General features: G+C 44.2%; 1 protein-coding gene across 1 annotated transcript in view; it reads left to right on the forward strand.

The window, feature by feature from the left end:
- The window catches only part of schip1 (schwannomin interacting protein 1), a 64,740-nt gene that overhangs the window by 8,203 nt on the left and 48,524 nt on the right, over nt 1–8,013 (forward strand). The window lies entirely within an intron of this gene.

Raw genomic sequence — 8,013 nt, forward strand, 5'->3', positions numbered from 1 at the left:
CATTCCAATTCAATGTATTTATGCCCCTCGATCATCCAACGAATAGGACTTAGGATATATGGTAAATATAGATTAGCAAAATTGTTTTGTTGACCTGAGCTTTAACACCAAAATCTAAGGACTGGCCAGCCCTACTCCTGTGGTTTATGATTTTGTTGTCATGGAGGACGATTGGGCTCATTCGATATCAAGTTTGAAAAATAAATGTGCTCCTTGAATGGCCTGCTTTGAACAGTTAACTAAAATAGTGCTATTTACATGTGAGAAATGAATGATCAATATCTGCGATTTGCGTTATAGCCTCACTGTTAACCTTTTGTTGGTGACACTTTGATATCTTGATATATATGCAGCTGTTTAAGGAGCAAGTTAGAACAAATATTTTGGTAAAAAAGCTGAGGGATTGGCCTGGATAAAATGTAAACCCCTCTCAGATTTAATAGACAGAAGCTATGGGGCCAAGGACTGATCATTCCCATGATTATAACCAATTAGTTGTTTTAACAATGTAGAGGTATATCAGGTTGTTGTTTACATTTACAATGTTTTACGAACATTGGAGAAAAACAGAGCTATATTTTGGTTCTCATGCGAGTGTGAACAGTTGAACTATAGCTCATGAGCGCAGTATAAAATTAATATATCTTCAAGAATCAATGGATACATAACACTACCGTTCAAAAGTTTGGGATCACTTAGAAATGTCCTTGTTTTTGAAAGAAAAGCACATTTTGTTGTCCATAAAAATAACATCAAATTGATCAGAAATCCAGTGTAGACATTTTAATGTTGTAAATGACTATGTATAAGTGGAAACGGCAGATTTTTTTAAATGGAATATCTACATAGGCGTACAGAGGCCCCATTATCAGCAACCATCTCTCCTGTGTCCAATGGCATGTTTGTAGCTAATCCAAGTTTATCATTTTAAAAGGCTAATTGTTCATTAGAAACCCTTTTCCAATGATGTTAGCACAGTTGAAAACTGTTGTCCTGAATAAAGAAGCAATAAAACTGGCCTTCTTTAGGCTAGTTGAATATCCTGGAGCATCATCATTTGTGGGTTCGATTACAGGCTCAAAATGGCCAGAAACAAAGGACTTTCTTCTGAAACTCGTCACGTCTATTCTTGTCTGGGAAATTAAGGCTATTTCATGGAGAAATTGCCAAGAAACTGAATATCTGGGTACAACACTTGTGTACTACTCCCTTACAGAACAGCGCAAGCTGGCTCTAACCAGAATAGAAAGAGGAGGGAGGCCCCGGTGCACAAGAGCAGAAGGACAAGTACATTAGAGTGTCTAGTTAGAGAAACAGACGCTCACAGAGTCCTCAACTGGCAGCTTCAATTAAATAGTACCCGCAAAACACCAGTCTCAACGTCAACAGTGAAGAGGCGACTCCGGGATGCTGGCCTTCTAGGCAGAGTTGCCAAAAACAAAGCCATATCTCAGACTGGCCAATAAAAATAAAAGATTAAGATGGGCAAAAAGAACACAGAACACTGGACAAAGGAAGATTGGAAAAAGTGTTATGGACAGACAAATCTAAGTTTGAGATGTTCGGATCACAAAGAAGAACATTCGTGAGAGCCAGAAAAAAAGAAAGATGCTGGTAGGAGTGTTTGACGTATCTGTCAAGCATGGTGGAGGCAATGTGATGGTCTCAGGGGTGCTTGTGGTGGTGGTAAAGTGGGAGATTTGTACAGGGTAAAAAGGATCTTGAAGAAGGAAGCTATCGCTCCATTTTTGCAACGCCATGCCATACCCAGTGGACGGCGCTTAATTGGAGCCAATTTCCTCCTTACAACAGGACAATGACCCAAAGCACAGCTCCAAACTATGCCAGAACTATTTAGGGAAGAAGCAGTCAACTGGTATTCTGTCTATAATGGCAGTGGCCAGACCAGTCACCGGATCTCAACCTTATTGAGCTGTTGTGGGAGCAGCTTGACCATATGCTACGTAGAAGTGCCCATCAAGCCAATCCAATTGGAAGCATGGGGTGAAATCCTTCAGATTACCTCAACAAATGAACACACTAGAATGCCAAAGGTCTGCAAGGCTGTTAATTGCTGCAAATTGAGGATTCTTTGACGAAAGCAAAGTTTGAAGGCACACAATTATTATTTCAATTTAAAATCATTATTTATAACCTTGTCAACGTCTTGACTATATTTCCTATTCATTTGCAACTCATTTCATGTATGTTGTTCATGGAAAACAAGGAAATGTCTAAGTGACACCAAACTTTTGAACGGGTAGTGTAGTTGTATATATATATACTGTATAATAATAAAAATTCCAAAATGGATGTAAAACTACAGATTTCCACCTTTTTTTTTAAAGCCTAAACTTTTATTCCATAGGCTGGGATCCGCACTATGTAGCTGTTGCAAGAGCGCATTTTTCAGTGGTTGTCCACTGGTTTCGAAAACAATGTTTGATAGGCAGGTTAAACTTCTTGAATTCAACCATTATTGGGTTCAAATACACATTTAGATTGTGAACAGCCATCCACAACAACCACAATTCGTAAGGCGCAAATAGCTAAATGAGAGAGCAGCAGTGTGATTTACATCATCGCTATGTAGATATCAATTAATAAGTGATATCCGTATCGCCATAGATACTGCTGTCATCCTTACCTCCAAGGGTTTATTCAAGTTGGATCATCTTTGGATGCCGACAGCAGTCGCACCATTGGAACACATAGCTTGGACTGTAGCCTATAGAAGCCTATTTCATCTCTTTTCCCGCGATCCATCAAACACATTTGTGTGTAAATAGTGGTCTCTGATTTATGGTCACACTCGCTCACATTGAACAAATGTACATTTGCTCCTATTTTCAAAGCTGATTTGAATGTCATTGAGAAAACAGAGAAGATTCCCCAAAAAAATTTTTGCATACATCCTTTCTGAATTTAAAGTAATCCTCGAAGTAATCATCTAGTTTTTCAAAAGTATCGGTAATCTGATTACAATATTTTTGCTGTTTATTTAACGGATTACATGTATCTTTTTTTGTAATCCCTTACGTGTAACGGATTACATGTATAATTTCATATGCAGGTCTGCATTTAAACTGCATATTAACTGTTATTATATATTTATAAACAGATATTTAAGATTAACTTGTGGATACCATTTGTATGTCCTCGTGTCCAGTATGAAGGAAGTTAGCGGTAGTTTCGCGAGTCAATGCTAGCTAGCGTTAGCGCAATGATTGGAAATCTATGGGTGTCTGCTAGGCATGCTACGTATCCCTTTATGATAAATATTTACCGAATGTGGTTGGGGTAAAAAGTGTTACTGGTGAGGTGTTTGTCTATGTTGGGGTTGCATTGATTGTTTTTAATGTCAGGGTATGCAAATTATATTCAAATGTATACACTCATTTAATCAACACTTTATGAGTCCCATTCTTTGGTGTATTTCAAAACTAACTGGCCACAAGAAAAAAAATCCTCTTGATGGACAATAATCTCATCAATCAATAACTCTTAGTGTGTTGGATGCGCAACAATGTGTTTTTCCGGTTGTGACTCTGAATAAGTTCCTGCTGCTTGTTTTCATGAACTTTTTAAAGTGATGCCAGGCGCTATGTTAATGCAGCCGATGAAAAAAGAGGTGAAAACACTCAAAGAGGTTCAGTCACGCTGAGATTTGTGGAGGCCCATAAACAAGGCGGGCATTTTCATTAAGTTGGTAATCAATCAGACAGTGATTGCTCTGGCACTGGACAACAACAGCAACACACACTGTGCCTCACACTGCAGACAGTCAAGGTCAGACAGCCACCCTGGACTCATCTGTTTAAGTCACTCACAGCCACTGCAATGTATACTATATATAGAGCCATGGCACAATGTCAGCCAGTGTCATTCACCTCTGGACGATTGGAGAAAGAGATTGGTAATACTCACATTGACCAATATTGTTGGGATGACTTTGCCAAGACACAGATAAGGAAAATACATTGTGGCCGCATCTTTGAGAAGATGTGTGTAATATGTGATGATAGGATAAATCACTCTCTCTCTCTCTCTCTCTCCTCTCCTTCTCTCTCTCTCTCTCTCCTCTCTCTCTCTCTCTCTCTCTCTCTCTCCTCTCTCTCTCTCTCTCTCTCTCTGGTTCAGCTGTCACGATGCAAACCTCAGATATGAATAAACAGAAGAAGTAGAGAGTGAGTCTGAGAGGAGAGAGTGCGTCAGAGAGGATTGAAACGGTGCCAAGGAAATGAATGTAGAGAAGGAAGTTCTACCAGGAAGTTTGTGGTTGTTTGGTCTCAACCACAACAGTAATCTCTGTGTGCACACTTCCCTAAATTCTCTGTTTGTGTGTCTTTCTCTTCCTCTCCCCCCTCCCTCTCTCTCTTTCAACCTCTATCTTCTCTCACTATTATAAATTCTCTTTCCAACTCTCATTCTTTCTTACTTCATTTTTGATATATTTTTCCATTCCTTCTCTCTCCCGCCTTTCTCTCTCCCATCTTTCTCCCGCCTTTCTCTCCATCCCTCTTTCTCTCTCCACTGCAGGACTACCGGAGGATGGCATGGACTTGGGAGCGACGCCTCCAGTCGCTCCAGCTCCGAGTCCAACTCCAACAAGGTGACACCCTGTTCTCCCTCCTTAGACCTGGCATGCCTGGAAGACTACAAGTCTTCCCCTTCCCTGGAACTGGCAACCCTAGATGACTACAAATCCTCCCATCTTGGAACTGGCAACTTAGAAGAGGACTACAAATCCTCTCCCTCCATGGATCTGCAACCCTGGAGGATGAGGACTATGAGGAGGATGAGGACTACCAGGAGTACAAGAAAGAAGGTGATCGAGAGTGGAAGAGCGAGTACGGGACGACTACAGCTCCCAGCAGCCCGTGGCCAGGAGGAGGGTGGAGTTGTGGGGGATAGGGGCACCTGGCGGAGGCTTCAGGAAGCCAGTGAACAGCCGCAGCCTGGCCGAGGAGTTCCAGGATGTGAAACCTCCACCCTTCCTCCTCACAGTGGACACACAGCCACCTTCGCTGCTGCCGTGCCTGAGGAACTGAAACAGAATGGCAACCTGATCCTGCCCACTCCCCTACCAGCCCCTACCCAGGGCACGGGGGCCACCAAGCCCAGCTACAGCGCTCCAGCCGGGCAGAGGTGGCATTGGAGGAGGGGGTGGTGGTGGAGGAGGGGGAATAGGAGGACGGAGGGGGGATACAGAGAGGAGAGATTGTGGAGGAAGAGTCTCTGCCCACCATGGACTGGGCAGCGCTGCAGAGAGACACCTGGCGGGGGCTGCAGAGCAGAGAGCAGGAGAACCAGAACCTCCATCACAACCACAGCCTGGAAGACCGCCTACACCTCAGTGAGTGGAGACTTTACTCGTCTGTGTGTGTTGTTGTGTGTGTGTGTGTGTGTGTGTGTGTGTGTGTGTGTGGTGTGTGTTGTGTGTGTGTTGGTGTGTGTGGGTGTGTGTGTTGTGTGTCTGTGTGTTGTGTGTGTGTGTGTGTGTGTGTGTGTGTGTGTGTGTGTGTGTGTGTGTGTGTGTGTGTGTGTGTGTGTGTGTGTGTTTATGCAAGCATGTGTCAGTGTGTGCGATTTCTGTGACTTTTAGGTTGGATGGTTGGTGTAGGATGAAGCATGCCAGTTGTGAGGATGTCAGTCATGGTGGGACAAATCAAGCCAGATATTGTATGCAGTGGTGCTTGAAGATCCCTCAGACATGGAAAGAGGTTGTGGGTCACTGGGCCTGTTCTATTGTTGTTTTCACAGATAGTAGAAAGCTGGTATTTATACGGGCAATAATTGCAGCAGCACAATATATCTCCAGACTCCAGGTTCTAAAGGACTCCCACCCTGCTGTGTGTGGGGGGGTTGTTGAACATGTTCACTGTCATGTTTTCCTGCTTTCTCTGTGATCCCTGAGGATTTCGTCATGTGGTAATCCAACAGTTATCTGTGTCAGGTGAACTTGGGGAATATTATGTGTGTGCAGGAATGCTGGGATAAGGAGAGATTAGTGGGGTAATGTGGCACTAAGCTATGTGTTGCTGCTAGCTATGTGCTGCAGACTGGAGTCCTGACTCCTGACTCCTTCTCAGCTTCCAGTCTGCTGCTGGAAGAGCATGGAAAAACACTGCAGGGCTGGACAACTCCAGTCTGGGAGGGACCAGCACTAACACAGCTAAATTGAAGACCCTGATTAGTTGGTACATTTAATCAGGTGTGTTAGATCTGGGCTGGAGCWAAATTAAACCCTGAAGCCCCTGTTGTCCTCTCCTGGTCTACGGCCTGTGAGTATGAGGATGTGGCAGGAAACAAGACATGCCTATTAGATGGATCATTTGTTTTGGTGATTTTGTGTTTCGTCCAGCAGAGGGTGCTGTTGCAGTGTCTTATGGATCCCCGCTACAGGATTTCAGATCCACAGGCTACATCCTGGTCTGGCACTGGCAGGATGACAGGCTGCATATTGGACTTATTTTTTACATGACGCCAACCAGGCACAGAGAAGGTTCCTTCGGATGAATGTTTTATGGTTGATTGTCAGCTTGTGGGTAGGTGTGAAGAGGGCTGGGCGATGTGGTTATAGAGTATGCTCTAATCTTGTCAAATCTGACACACACACACTGTTTGTTGCCTATTGAGGTCAGCACTTTTGAGTCACTCTTGTTTAAATTTGTGTGTGCTTGAGTTTGTCTATTTGTCTGTTGCGTGCGTGCGTGCGTGCGTGCGTGCGTGCGTGCGTGCGTGCGTGCGTGCGTGCGTGCGTGTGTGTGTGTGGTCTGAAAGCCGGAGAGCACTGGGAGAGAGAGAGAGAAGAGAGGAGAGAGCACTCTCCTTTGGCATCCTAACGCCCAGCCCTCTCCTCTCAGTCCTAACAGACAATAGCTGCTGCTGCTGTCTTTGTGTGACCGTCCTGGAGGCCTCTTTATCTCCCTAAGGCATGTCTGGAATGTGGGAGGGAGAGGGGGAGGACAGAGCGGAAGAAAGGGTGAGAGATGCTATCTCCAGTACCATGCTGTATCTACAGTATGGGTAATCTGCTTGCGTCAATATTCATTACCTGGTCAGCTCATGGTATTGTCGAGGCCTTCTATGGGAGAAGTCTGCCTCCCTCCACCTAACTCTCTCTCTCTTTGGGATAAGGGTCCGGGCAGGGGTAAGAATGCCATAGTACTTTGAGGATAGTAGTGGTTGTCAGTGGTGATTTTAGCATGTAAATCTTGGTGGGGCAAAGTCAACCAATTTGTGTAGATGCATGCCAGCAAAGCCACTACACATCATTTATTAATTTATTAGACCTATGTGGTCTAAAACGGACGGAAAATACAATCACGAGGATCCACTTTTATAGACAATATACCGCTCTAGAAAGAGACTTCCTGACCTGGAGTTCAGAGTTGGATGACCGTTCAGAATGTACAGTATATACACACACACACACTTGGTTTGCATAAGGTTTAGTAACACAGGGCATACTGATAACACCTACAGTTTCTAGACCTTCTCCCTAGACTTAGTATAGTAGGCCTTGGAATGGTGATGTCTCTGCATAGATAAGGAATAGGAAATAGCTGTGTAATCCCGACTGAGCTCCGAGGAGAGATATCAGAGCGGAGACGAGGGTTGGACTGAAACAAGCTCATTTCCTGTTTGAATTCCAACATCCGGAGCATTTCTGCCATTTCCCAACATGGGAATGTCATTGGGATTCACAGATCCAGGATACTGTGAGAGGATGAAGACATGTCTTTATTAGAGGGGATGTCTGGTGGGAAGGGAAGGGGATGTGAGAGGATGAAGACATGTCTTTATTAGATGGGATGTCTGGTGGGAAGGGGATGGGAGAGGATGAAGACATGTCTTTATTAGATGGGATGTCTGGTGGGAAGGTAAGGGGATGGGAGAGGATGAAGACATGTCTTTATTAGATGGGATGTCTGGTGGGAAGGTAAGGGGATGGGAGAGGATGAAGACATGTCTGTATTAGAGTGGATGTCTGGTGGGAAGGGAAGGGGA

This window comes from Salvelinus sp. IW2-2015, linkage group LG22, assembly GCF_002910315.2.
Source record: "Salvelinus sp. IW2-2015 linkage group LG22, ASM291031v2, whole genome shotgun sequence".
Taxonomy (NCBI): domain Eukaryota; kingdom Metazoa; phylum Chordata; class Actinopteri; order Salmoniformes; family Salmonidae; genus Salvelinus; species Salvelinus sp. IW2-2015.